Here is a 14,716-nt window from a genome sequence, read left to right on the forward strand (position 1 = left end):
CTCCCAAGGGCCAGTCTTTTCTTGGAATGTTCAGGATTTGAGTAAACCAAGCTTTCTGGGTTAACCCTTTAGCACACAGGAGAAAGGCTGACACTAGACCTGGATCCTCACTGTAGATTATTGCCAAAGATTTGGGAGGTCCATCCCTACAGTCCTAGCTCTCCAGAGGTAGAGGTAGAAGGATCACAAATTCGAAGCCAGCCTGGACTACCATGTGAGACCCTGTCTCAAAAAAACAAAAACAAAAACAAAAACAAAAAACCTACAACAACAAACTACAATAACATAATTTGGATATTTTTTTATGTTCAAAGTAATTGAAGGTAGATTCAGTAAATCATAAATAAACATTAGCAAGATTCTAGAAGTTCCTAGTAAGGTATTTGTATATAAAAAAAGAAGTAGTGATTAGAATAATCCAGAATGGGGTTAATAATTCAATAAACATTTATATGTAGACTCTGCGAGTAAAGCAGTGGTGGTTCACAGCAGGTAAACAGAACCTGTCTGTGCTTTGGAATTCAGCAAACACACAGTGAGTTTCCACTGCCAGACGTAAGTAAGAGGCAGTGTGCTATGTGCAGATCTCCTTTTGAGTAAGTCAGGGTACACTAACACACTTCCTCCTTGAGAGGCTGGAGCATGAAGGAAATAAGTAACTATGATTTATTTGTGCTTAAGAAAGCTATTTGGAGCCGGGCGGTGGTGGCGCACGCCTTTAATCCCAGCACTCGGGAGGCAGAGCCAGGCGGATCTCTGTGAGTTCGAGGCCAGCCTGGGCTACCAAGTGAGTTCCAGGAGAGGCGCAAAGCTACACAGAGAAACCCTGTCTCGAAAAACCAAAAAAAAAAAAAAAAAAAGAAAGCTTTTTGGTATTTGGAGGTTTGCTGTGATATTCTCAAGAACACGATGGTGGGTGAGGGGCATGATGAGAAGAGATAGATGGAATAGTTTGAGGGGAAAATAGCATACTTAACAGATTAATGTCATCTAAAAGAGATTTCTAGTGTTGTGTAACAGGCAGTGTCAGGGAGCCTGTCATGATCCAAATTTTGAGTATTGCTGACTTGAACAAGATGTAGAGAATATGTGTACATTGTTTGACCTTGACAGGAAGGTGAGGAAAGCGAAGAAATACTCCTGAGAACAGGAAGATGAATTCTGTGCACTAATGATGTGTTGCATATGCAGTGATTAGCACAAAACCTTGGTAAACCCACTTGGAACTCATCTAACAACCTGAGAAATAATGTTGCTGTGTGAAAATGACCAAACTGATGTCTAAAAGCAATAAGCAGTTATGAAGGCTGTAGGAGGCCAGCTCCCACCTTTTTGAAAGGTTCTTATGAGGAAGAGAGAGGGATAAGAAATACTAGATAGAGAGACCTAGATGACAAGAAAGACAGAAACACAGGATAGCTTTGGGAGGGCTATGGTGATATTTTATTTGTATTAAAATGTTATTTGTATGTTAATAAATAAAGTTGCTCAGGGGTCAGAGCTATTAGCAAGCCATAGGAAAGCCGGGCGGTGGTGGTGTATGCTTGTAATCCCAGCACTTGGTAGGCAGAGCTAGGTAAGTCTCTGTGTGTTCAGGGATACAGCCAGCATTGGAGACACATGCCTTTAATCTCAATACCAACCATAGAAGACCTGGAGGTCTATACAGACAGGCAGTGATGAGGCAGTCATGTGGTTGGGTTTACAACCAATGAGAAGGCAGAACAGAAAGTCTATATAAAGACTTTAACACAGGAAGTAGCTCTGGTTCGGAGAGGTAGGACCACCGCAGGAGGAAGGGTAAGGTTTTAGCTCTTAGCTCTGACCTCTTGGCTTTCTTCTTTGCATTGGTTCTGTGTTTCTTATTTAATAAGATGGTTGGTTATATCTACAGAGGGCCTGGGTCAATACCCAACCACCTCATCCTTTATTGAAAGGGGCTTTTTATAACATGCCAAGGGGAGAGGCAAAAGACCTCCCCCTTGAAAGATCAAGCGCACCATACAGTCAAGTGTAGACCCTTCCAAACACCTGGCAAACACGTCCGTGACCAAACCATCTCCTTGTGCAGCCCTGCTGGGTAATGCAAGCTCAGGTTCTCTGACCCTGAGTACTTCCTCACTAGGAAGCCTCTGTGGGCTCCCACAGAAGGCCCAACAACTGAAAAATGACAGTTGATGGAACCGAGATTTGCTGTGTCCGAAGTCCATAATGTTCCAATACCCGTACAGATGGGACAGACAGGCTCAGTTTAGATGGAGTACAGAGATGGTCACAGGGTCCTGGAATAGGAAAGTTAAAAAATAATTTCCATGGGCAGGCCGTAGAAAGCATAGATCAGAATCAACTAGACAAAAAAAACCATGGAATTTCAGTCCAGAGTGAGTGATTTACACAAAGGTAACAGGGCCACCAGACCACTAGTGCCATTTGTTTTCTCTTTCTCTCTCCGTTTTTCTTCCCATACCTTCTTTCCCATCCCTATTTCCTCCTCCTCTTCCCTCTCCCCCTCCCTTCCTCCCTTCCTCTGTCTCTTCTTCCCGCCTCCTCCCTCTCCCCCTCCCTTCCTCCTTTCCTCCCTCCCTTCTTCCCTTCCCTCTCTCCCTTTCTTCCTTGGCTTTTAAAACAGAATTGTGCTGCATATACCTAGCTGGCCTTGAACTCAGATCAATCCTTCTGCCTCAGCCCCTGAGTGCTGTGGTTGTATTTGGGAACCACTATGTCTGGCTGTAATCTTGGAAGCAATAACAGAATTATGTCCATCTGGGAGGTGTTACCAGACCCTGAATATATGGCTCCCCCAAGGAAATCTTTTATATTCTTTTCCTGTCTCAGAGCTTCCCTGCCCTCCTCCTCAGCCTGATAAGGCTGTGTGAGCCAAGTGAAGCAAGTCAAAAGAGTTGATGAACTTCCACCTGGGACTACTTTGGTTCATCTCTTTGCTGAGGTTTTTGCATTTTAGCCGAAGAACCCAAGAGGTGAGGGTCCAGATAGCAAGGGGGATCCTCGAAAGCATAGAAACGTCTTGCCACTTGCCAGGTCTCACCAGGCCTGACCTACATTTTCTGGACAATTTGTTCCATTAAGTTATAATAGTACCAGCTTGCAGCCTTGCTGGTCCACGTCCATGAAGTGAATTCATGTTGCTACTTCAGCTGACTCCTTGGCACTAATGCTGTGTAGCTGCCTCAAACAACCCACCTGTCAAAGAGCATGTTTTCATATTTGTGCAAAAAAAGAAATGGCATGCCCTCTGATTTGTTAGCTTTTGTATGTGTGTACACACATGCATGCTCTTGTGTGCCACAGGGATGTGTGGATGTCAGAGGACGTCTTCCACCTCATTTGAGACAGAGGTCTCTTGCTGCAGACTAGCGGACTGTGAGCCTCTGGGATCTCCTTTCTCTGATGCCCATCTCACCATAGAGCGCTGACTGGGATTGCAGGTTTGGGCTGCTGTGTCCAGCTTTACACGGGTTCTGGAAATCTGAACTCAGGGCCTCATGTGTATGCAGCAAGTGAGCCATCTCCTCCACCCTGTGCTGGTTATTATCTTATGGCTGTGAAGAAAATATGAGACACAGACATCTTTAGGAAGGAAGGGTTTATTTAGGCTCACAGTTTCAGATAACTCGGTTCGTAGTCTCCTGACTCTGTTTGACGGTCAGAACGTGGTTGTGAGAGTTTGGGGTGTCACCAAGAGCAGTTCACCTCACGGCAGACCAGAAAGGAGAGGGCGGGACAAGGCTCCCTCAATGACCAATGACCTACTTTCTCTAGTTAGGTCTTACCTCCTCAAGTTTCCAGAACACATCAAAATAGTGTTGCCAGCTGTGGACCAAGCATCCAAAACCTGAGCCTTTGGGGAGGATACTTTCTATCCAAGCCAAAACTAACTAATTAACCTTCCCTCATTCAAAATGGATATGAAAACTCTAACGGGCAAAGAAGCAGAGAAGAGGGAATACAATTCAGAAACATCCAGGACTAGAAAGCTGTCTTATAAAGTATAAAATAAGACTACTTAAAATTTTAGCTTTGGGGGCCCTTGAAGAAATATCTATAATTGCTCCCAGGCTCCCAAATCATTCATTCAGAGGTTATGAAAAGTTCCCAGCAAAGCACACTGCAGTGTCAAAGGGTATGAGAGGCAATGGAAGAGTCTCCTATTAAACAAACATAAACGACTGTGCAGTAAGGAGACTGGCAGCACACCCACTCCATGGTGCGGTTAAGGTTTTTATTGTAGATGAAACAGTGTCCTCAGGGAACAGCCAGAGGCATCTGGAAGAGTCCACAGCAGAGAAAGAAAGACCAAACATAGCCTGCAGACTAGATGTGGCCAGGGCTAGGAAAGAGGGAAAGAATAGTGGAGACAGAGAGACAGCTGGAGACAGAGAATAGAGAATACATAGCTGTGTAGCCATAGTGAGAGGAAGTAAGGGAATATGAGAGAGGAAGTGGGAGGGAGGGAGAAAGGGGGAGGGAGAGTGACAATATCCAGGGCGGGGTGAAAACCGTGCCTTTATAAAGAGAACAGACAAATGAGTGTCTGGAGGAGGGAAGCCTGCCTGCTGAGTGGGAGAAGCCAGAAAGCCAGAGTGGAAGCTTTGAGATATATAATGGTGCTTGGGATACTGAGGGGCCGGGAGGGCAGCATGGGCTTTGATGGCTGATAGGACCCACATGCGTTCCTTCCTTCAGAGGTAAGAGAAATGACTCCTTTTGGCAGATGGGAACCAGTTTCACAAGTTCCTGAATGCTGGCTTTCACCTAACCACCAGACACCTTCTACAGCCCAGTTTTAGCTCATTTCTGAATATTTGGACAGCCTGAGAGATCTAACAGCAACTATAAACATCGAGTTTTCATTAATTTGTATTCATGGTACACATGCTTATTTTTTGAAATTTTATTTTTATTTATAAATATGCGTATCTCTCTGTGTCTTCCACCGTGTGAGAGTGCCTCACAAAGTCAGAAGAGGGAACTGAAGTTCCAGGTGGTTATGAGCCACCCGGCGTGGGTGCTGGGAACGGCTTGGGTCCTCAGGAAGAGCAGCAAGTGTTCTTAACCACTGAGCCATCTCTCCAGCCCCTCCACATTTTTTAATATAAACCACATACATGCATTAGGTTACAAATACCACAGACTCGACTCACCGGACCGGTGAAATGCAGCATCTCTTCCTTTTGATGCTTTGAATATTGTTTTGTCTTCTCATCTGTACACATCTGCTATGCACCTGCTTGTTGATGGGCACATAACGTAACTCACATATGGGCCAATCCTGTATGCCTACATGGCCATTTTAATACAGAACTTGGAGGAAGTGCCATGAGTATTATTTTTAAGTAGGCTCCGAGGATTTGGAATGTTTAAAACCACTCTATATTCACATTCTGAAGATAATGTACAAATCGTCTCCATTGATTAATCTACGTTATCATGAGCCAGGGAACTGTCTTTCTGTGACTTCAGTTTTCTTTAAGCGTTTAATAATGTTCTCCACTTGAGGAAGCGTTAGGGCTGGCCTCAGAGAGGCAGGTGATGGATGTTTCCCATTACCAAGTGGAATGAAAGCTTCTTATTTAGCATGAACTGCCCAGAGGCTGAGAGAGAGAGACTTTGTCTTCTATCATTCATTATCTCAACTCCTGAAGGCTTCGACCTTCCCTATTACTACTTAATTGAATTTGGAAAAAGCATAATCTGCCTTTTTAACATTCTACATATTTTCAAATGTGAGGTTGATTTAGGGGAAGGATGGGGAGAGCTAGGATGTTTCTCCTGGTCTGTGATTGGGTGTCTATTCCATCTGAGTGTTTTGGCTCATTTGGAAAATAAAAATGTGCCCTGTATTTGGAGCCAAGGTATAGCTAAGTTTCTAGATCCTTGTAGTTAGCTATTAAGTATGGACATGTTTCATTTTTTAAAAAAACAAAGCTTGCATATGAATACTGAATTAGGTTTTACAATTTAACACTGAATTGTGTGTAGTTCAGTGTACATTTACTTTATGGCTGTACAATAGGAGTCATAAAAATAAGACCTGATCTATACCCACAACCTAAGTCCACTGTAAATGTTACCTCCCTTCCTATTTGAACATGCACTAATCAGCCATGAACACTTGGTCATGTTTTCTTTCCGGAAGTCAAATTGCTTCTGTGTCAGAGTTTCCAAAGAGAAAAGATCCAGCCCTCTCCTGGTTCCTTTAGAAACGCATGCCAACCTTGTGCTGCAGGCGTGTCTGTTTCTTAATCTGTAACATGGAGACTTGAACTTTGGATCTCGTCTGTGGATTGGCTGATTCCTCAGCCAATGGCTGAACTGATCTATTTTAGCCTATTATGCTACAGGTTACATCCCACTCAACAAATTTATCTCTGATAATAAATAAATAATCTAGAGGGATTGTTCTCTCTCTCTCTCTCTCTCTCTCTGTGTGTGTGTGTGTGTGTGTGTGTGTGTGTGTGTGCTATGTGAAGAACAGGAAATTAAAGCAGGAAAGAGGAGAAAAATTAGTTGCATGTTTATCATATGAATCTGTGTGTGTGTGTACTGAGGACTTACTATCTATATTATAATATATATATATATTACATACTTTATTAGAAAGATGACATAGCCATGATATTTATAAAATTGCCCATCTGTGTAATTCATCAACAGAAAGACAAGCTCAGACATGAACTCTCACCTTGATCCACTTAAGTTTATAGCCAGTTTGTTTTATTAAATGTGTGCTTAATATTTACATTTTTCACGTGCATAAACCATTCACTGATTACCAGAAAGGCACATTTCATGCACACTCCAACACGCCATGGACATAGTGTCATTCCATCAAGAGATACTTTCCCCTGATAAATGGCTCTGAAAGCAAGCACATTGCCTTCCAGTTTCTTGTCGCCCACACCTTGCAGACTTTGTCAGTGGACTTTCATAACCTGCCCAGGGAGAATTATCATCTGCAGTGTGACTTCACCAGCCATTCATCTTCCTCCCATTCAGACTTTGAAGGAAGACACCCCTAGAGCATGCTCTCCCCAGCCTCTGAGTCATCATGTTAACTCCTGAAGTTGCACATAAAAGAGCCATCTTGTGTGCTCACAGCTGGTCTCTGGAGACAGGGCTGACTGTAAGACCGCATTCTGTCAGCTTTTGCCACAATGGATTCATGCTTGTCACCAGCCAGAAGAAAATCAACTCTATCAACTCTAATGAAGGTGTTGCTGTTCCCAGACATTTCTGTTGCCAGAACACAAACTCTGAAATAAGGAAATAGCGTGTGCATTTGCAGTCTTAAACATATTACCATCCAGGGTGTGGGGAAGGAATTCTTTTAAAAGCTTTTGTAAAATAACATTTTCTGCTGGCAGCAGCATTTTATCACCACTTGCTGTAATTGACTCTTTAAATGCGTGGCTTCCTTGAGAAGTCATGAATAAGCCAATTCTGATTCCTGGGTACATAAATTGTCCAGGGTGTCTCTTCCAAGTACCAGATTATATGTCTGTATTCTGCCCTAAGAGGAGCCCTGGAAAAAACATCACCTTGCATTATTCTCTGAAAGACTCTAGCATGGTAGGCTGAAGGACAGGACATTCAATCAATGTGCAGTGGATAAATTACACCACTTGCAAGTGTCGTCAACATTTGCCGCTGAGTCCTGCGATCGCAGCTGCTGCCGGGTTTGACAGCATGTCCGGGCTTCGTTTCGTTTGTTTCCTGGAAGAAAGATGTAAGTTAAAACTCAGGAAACAGCTTTTTCTAACTTCATAGTCATTGCTGACCTATTGGTTCACTGACATTCATCAAACGTCCCTGCCGACAGACTTCGTTGTGCATATGTAGTTCTAGGGGAGGGGTTCTTCCAGTGTGCCCCATGATCACAGGATGGTCAAAGGCCTGGAGAAAGATGTGACATATTCTGGGATACAGAGTAGTGTGACTGGAAAATCACCTTGGCAACTCATTAACATGACTGAAATATTACATAGGTACTCCCAGATGAGCAAAACCAGTCCTTCTCGAACAATGTGTGGTGAGTGCTGTGGGGTGGTCTGTATGGCAACTGTGTTGCTGATTGGTCAATAAATAAATCACTGATTGGCCATTGGCTAGGCAGGAAGTGTAGGCGGGACAAGGAGGAGAATAAAGCTGGAAAGTGGAAGGCTGAGTCAGAGACACTGCCAGCCGCCACGATGACAAACAGCATGTGAAGATGCCGGTAAGCCACGAGCCATGTGGCAAGGTATAGATTAATGGAAATGGATTAATTTAAGCTGTAAGAACAGTTAGCAAGAAGCCTGCCACGGCCATACAGTTTGTAACCAATATAAGTCTCTGTGTTTACTTGGTCGGGTCTGAGCGGCTGTGGGACTGGCAGGTGAGAGAGATTTGTCCTGACTGTGGGCCAGGCAGGAAAACTCAAGCTACAGGTGAGGGCTATGGCAGAGTGTCCCAGAGAATAAAGCAAGGGCTCTTCTTAGGGCAGGATGCAGACATGTAATCTGGTACTTGGAAGAGACATCTTGAATGCCTAATATGATAAGATACCTACTGACACTTATAATTGTGTATATTTTCATATATGTATGTGGTGATGTATGCATAAGCACAGGCACACTCAGAGGCTGTCAGAGGACATAGGTCCCCTGGAGCCACGGGCACGTGTGAGCCTCCTGAGGTGGGCACTGGGAACTGAACTCCAGTCCTCTGAAAGAGCAGTGCATGCCCTTAACTGCTGGGCCATCTCTGGAATCCCCAGAATGAAAATTTTATAACTACAATATATATGAACTGTGGGAGCCCGTTCTCGGGTTCCTCGTGGCTTTACCCAGCAGGTCCGCATAGAGGATGATTAGGACCACGGGCCTGAGTGCAGGTGTCTAAGATGGTCTGCACTTGGCTGTGCTGGGGGAGGAGGTCTTTTTCTCCACCCCTTGGCGTCTCTATAAAAACCCTGGGGCAGAGACAGTCAGGGCCCGTTGGAATAGGTTCCAGGCCCTCTCGAGGCTATCCTTTATTTTCTATCTGTTTATCTCCGCGATATTCTCTGCAATAAATCCTTCTATCTAATATTTCCTGCTGCTCGCACTCAAGAAAACTCTGGGGAACTGTGGGGGTGGTTGGGTAAACGCCCCACAGAATGGCGCCACGAACAGGGACTAAAGAAAAAAGAAAAAAAAAGGGACTAAAGAAAAAAAGGGGGGACTAAAAAAAGGGGGACTAAAGATAAATGAACAGGGACTAAAGACAAAGTAATAGGGACTAAAGATAAAGGAAAATAATAGTTTTATTACAGAGTTTTTGGCGAAAGTGCTGAGTCAGCCCTGCCAGTGGATAAGGCATGCCGGTGTTATGAAAAATATATATTTTTTATATATATTGAGAGGCAGGGGTTTTATCCTCGAGAGAAAAGGAAAGTGGACTGGAAGGATGTCCGATGCTGCAGCGAAATTCTTTTCTGTCAAAATTTTCTATCTTGTATCGCTTTCTCAATTTCTATCTGTGAAAAATAAGTATAAGGTATAGCATAGTAATTTAGTTTAGGAAAAACTTAGAAATGTAAGATTGTGTAGGAAAAAATAAGTAAGGCAACTAGACAGAAAAACTCTACAATTTTCTAACTTTGGGGGCTATGAATGCAAACTGGGAAAAAAATCTTTCTTTGGGCTTTTCGGGTAGTAAAAAAGCTCTTCTTTGAGCTTATGGGGAAGAAAAAGTTTCCTCTGGAAGCTTTTGACCTGGGGACAGCTGAAATGCTAAGTCCAAGCGACAGGAGAAAGTAATTTCTCCCTGAGGCAAAAATGGGGGTGTAAACAGCCAAAAAGTTTAAAGTTGGGAAGTTTTGGGAAAAGTTGGTTTTTCTTTCTCTGGGGGAAAAAATCTTTCTCTTAAACTATAAAGCTTTTCTTGGAAAATTTTGGGGGAAAAAACTCTAAAAAGCTTTAATCTTTCTCAAAAGCTCTCAAACTTAAAAACTAAAGCCTTTCAGAACTCACTCACAAAAGGGCAAAAATTAGAATCACCTGAAGATATTAGTATGAGGACCACCTGTGATTAGCTCAAAGGGAAAACAACAAACCTCTTAAGTCAGCAAAACCTAAGTTCTTTCAAGCTTTAAAAATCCTCCCTGCAATGCAGGAGGCAGGGACAAGTTCCTAAAAACCTCTCTTCTAAGCGCTGTCTCTTCAAGCAAGTAAAAGACAGTGGGTCAGAGTACCCTGAGGGAAATGCTTGGGAGAGTGTGGGTAAAGAGCTACAGAGAGCCCAAGAGGGCGGGAAACTCTACTGGGAAAAGAAAAATGCCAAGCTTTTCAGTTATAGCCGAGCTGAGGCATCAAGGGTTTTGTTTGAGTGAGCATTTCAGAATGAAAAGGTGCTCCTAATTGTCCTAATGCAAAGATCCTCTGAAGCATGCAAACTGTTAGCATTGTATCCTCGCTTCTGACCAAAAACCCAGAGGCGACTGGCCAGCGTCTCTGAGTTGGAGTGCATTTCAGGGATGCTAGGGTTCCTGCAGTTGCAAACTTCCTGGAGCACAGAGCTGAGGCAGGAAGGTGCAGGACCCAGGGGAAGATTGCTAATGAACAAAGCTAAAGCCAGTGGGAACAGGACAGTTGCCTGCTTTCCTACAAGTCCCGGGGTTGATAGGTCCACAGCTGCAAAAAGAAATCTGAGAAAAAGCTTTCCTATCAGAGTAAGGACCTTTCTGGGAAAACAGTAAAGCTGAACTGTGTCTGAAGCAGTTGTGCTGCTGAGTCAGAACGCTGTCTGGGGAAAGAGCCCAGCCAGGGCAGAACAGAACTATCCAGGAGTAAAGCTTTCTTTTCTGTCAGAGAAAGCATATCTGAGAAAAGCTTTCTTTCAACTGACTCCCTGAGATGAGGGAGTGTAGCCCTGAGGGGTGATTGCCTCTGGCATAAGCTCTGTCCTTGAGCACCCAGACAATCAAATGCAACCCACTGGGGGACTGGGCCAGGTGAAGGCCTGATGAGGCAAAACGCCTGTCCTAATGGGAGTTTTGAAATGGCAAAAACCTCCCTTGCTAGATTTTCAGTCTGTACGCAAACCACACAGACCCTGAAAACAGAAACGGACAAAAAGCCCCTACCTTCAGTAGCAGGGAAAGCCGCCACTGTAGTGTCGGAAACTGTTTCTGGGGTAGAGGGGACAAACTGAGACCAAACTGGGAACTGTCTGGGAAAAAGACTCTGAAGAAACAGAAGGGACATAATCCTCCCCAGAAAAATGCATGACCTGAAAAAGCTGCTAGAATTTGAGGCAGATTCGGGGGGAGAAAAAAAAGCCCCTACCTCCAAAAGCAGCTAGCAGAGGAACAGAGCCACAGACAAATACCTGAAGCTCTGCATCTGGGGATGGGAGGAACAAGCAAAATGAGAATAAGATCAGTGGGAGAAAATCTCTCTCTGAAAGAGCTATGGAAAAGCTGTTGTAAATGTTTTTCACTGACTGGCTAAGGCAAACACAAGCCCCAAGAAAAGTTGCTATCAGAAATTGCCCACCTCAATGCCGGCTAATGAGGCAGGTGATTTGGGGGCCAGTGTCAAATGAAGGAGAGACACCTGTTAAAGCCAGCTAAGGAGAGACCAGAACCCTCCCAATGTCCCATAATTGAAAATGTAAAATGCTTGTTCAAATCTCCTGTTGCAAAAGCAAAAAACTTTGTTCAAACCTCCCAGGCAAGAATTTGTAAGCAAGTCTGGTAAAAAAGAACTTAGAAGTTGACTCTCAAACCCAAATAGAACTATGGGAAATGAAGTCCAAAAGCTAGCTTGCAATAAGGGACTGATATAAGAGAAATACATTCTGGGAAAGGTAGTTTTTCCGCTAAAGATGGCGACATTGCCCTGAAACACTTTTGTCAGCTCGAAAATAGGTTCATGATAAACTTAAAATACAGCTTTTAAAAGAATAAGAAGAAAAATCATCTAAGAGTTTAAGTATCAGTTCCAATGAAAAATTGAAAGGATATGGAACTAGGCGCTTCGCGGTTTGGGGCTCCGTTGGTAAAATGCCTTATTGACCCTAATAGCTGTGCAAAGTTTTTGCAGCAGTTGGATGACAAAAAGTTACCTTTAAGAGCAAACAAGCCACTTTAAAATCCTTAAGAAAGCAAGAGAGCAGTTTATACACTGAACGTTGTCTTAGATATGAAGAAACATGTTGAAATTAAAAAAAATTATATACCTCTTGAACAAACAGCCTGCAATAAGTGATTCCTTTGCAAATCTAATTAAGGGGATAAGAAACAGGCATTCAAAAAGAAATGACTACTTTATAGATGGGAAACAAACTTCAGAAAATCTAGCTGTCTTACAAAAGAGTTGCTTCACCTGAAAGTTCCTTATAAGAAATCAATACTAAATATCACAGCTGCTAATAACATCAGGAGTTAAAGCTAATGAAGTGAAAATACTAAATACAGTTCGGAACTGTGCCACTTTTGGCCTTACTAGCTCCTTAAGAAAAATACTTCATATCACCTAATAGCTGTGCAGTATTTGGCAAAGAGCTTTACAGCAGCTAAATATGGTAATTTCACCCCCAGCGTGAAGTGAAGTTTTTCGGTAGAACGAACCAAATGTACTGCTGTAATAGAAACGTTTGTCTAAATTGAAGCACTTAGGGGACTATTATGAATTTGGGTGAAGGGACAGCCTCTAGTTAAAAACCGTCTACCGCTGACAGTGCATCTCTGCCGGTCCGGAACGGCTGAGAGAACTGGCAACTTTGGAGTGTGGCATCATCCTGGGAAGGTTACAGTCCCCTAGCAACAACTATCACAATTCTATAACAACAACACTCACTAAATCCCAGTGCTTTATAACAAAGCTGACTATAAACTCTAAACTTTAGCAATGATGTACGTACTTCCTGTCTAGTTAAGAGAATCTTTCTAATAGAGATAGTGATAATAATTAAGAGTAAGGAATAGAAAAAGATGAAAATAAGATGTGAGTTTATAAAAATTCTGTCTTGTTAGATCTGTGTTAAGAAATCTTTAGGTGTTTGCGAAGTTAAACGTATAGATCCTTTAAATATATAGGCTTGCAAGAAGTATCTAAGGTAGTCTTAAGACATGTAGTAATAAGCTTGTAAGAAGTAAAGATGCTAGTTGTAAATGTAAGTTTAAATAAGAAATAAGATGGAATATATAAGAAGTAATAAGAAATATATAAGAAGTAATAAGAAATATATTTGCTAAAGTAGTTCTATAGTTTCCTTAAGGAGTATAAATAAGTAGATGTTAAAATATATTTGCTAAAGTAGTTCTATAGTTTCCTTAAGGAGTATAAATAAGTAGATGTTAATATGTTATATGTGAGTTTGTAAAATGTTGAATGTGAGTCTGAATGCTTTGCAAGGCAAAAAATGTTATATGTGAGTCTGTAAAAAAGTGTAAATGTTAAGTGTGAGTCTATTAATGTATATGGTGAAAGAACCCGAGACACAGGTTAGTGTCCAGTAGACTGCAAAGTAGGCAGTCTGAATGGTTTCAAAAGGTCCAGAAGCAGCTAAGAAGCTAAGAATGGCGGACGCCAGAACCAGCACAAGGCATCCGCAGCTGAGATCCATGGAAAATCGACACAACACAGAAAAACCTGAGCTAACATAAAAAACAGTGCGGTTTAGAATACTACTATACCTAAAAAGGTCTCTGGCTTGAGAATAAAAGTTCAGAGATACTTGTTTGAACAAAAATTGTTAACTGCAAAAAGTTTTGGTTGAAAAACAGCTCTTCATATTTTGAAGTGAAAGCCTAATACCAGAATTTATTTGTTTGAACTTTTTGAACTTAAAATGAGATAAAAGTACAAAAAGATTTTGGTTATGGATTTCTCGTATTTGGAAGGCTCGTACCAGAATTTATCATTTAAATTTTAAGACTTAAGAAATGAAACAAACAATAGAGATTTCATTGCAATGGGACAATTTTGAGTTTACTTTTAGTAATGACCTAGGAACTGTTTGCTGGAATTGGGTTAAAAATGGAACTGTTTAAATGAAGAAATTTATTTCTACCTAGAATCAAGATGCAGTTTTGTGTATGCATATATGCTTTATTAATTGGTGATTCATGAATTGTTTTGTGGAACTGTTTACAGAACTGGTATTGTGTTATAAATGGAACTGTTTAAATGGAAAAGTTTGGGTTTTCTAACTAGGTTTGAGATTTTGCTTAAAAAATTATAAAGAAAAGGGGGAGAGTTAATATTCCTTAGTCTAATTTCAAAAGTTGTTTGAGTGGATTAATGTCATGTTTTTGTTAGTAAGAAATGCAAATGGGGTATATTAAGAGACTACTTTTAAACTGTAAAGAGTTTTATTAAGAAACTGCTTTTGGATGTTTTGCTAAGTTTTCAAAGTGTTAATGGTTAGATTGAGAAGATTGCTTTTCAATATGGGTTTGTAGGAATTGTATGAGTTTGGGTTCCTCTAACTAGGTTTGGGATTTTGTTTAAAAAATTATAAAGAAAAGGAGGAGTTATGAGATTGAATTATGTTTGCAGAAATTATATTTACCCTATTGATATTAATGCACCCTGATTTTGTGGAGTTAAGAAAATATTTAAGTTTGATGTGAATACATCGAAGTTTTTTCTATGTTCTGTTAGCAAGAAAATTCAAATGATTGAGTTAAAGTTGTAAGATGGAGAAAATTGTTAACTATATATAGCAC

Source organism: Peromyscus californicus, unplaced genomic scaffold (assembly GCF_007827085.1).
Source record: "Peromyscus californicus insignis strain IS unplaced genomic scaffold, ASM782708v3 Scaffold_4__1_contigs__length_199733344, whole genome shotgun sequence".
Classification (NCBI taxonomy): domain Eukaryota; kingdom Metazoa; phylum Chordata; class Mammalia; order Rodentia; family Cricetidae; genus Peromyscus; species Peromyscus californicus.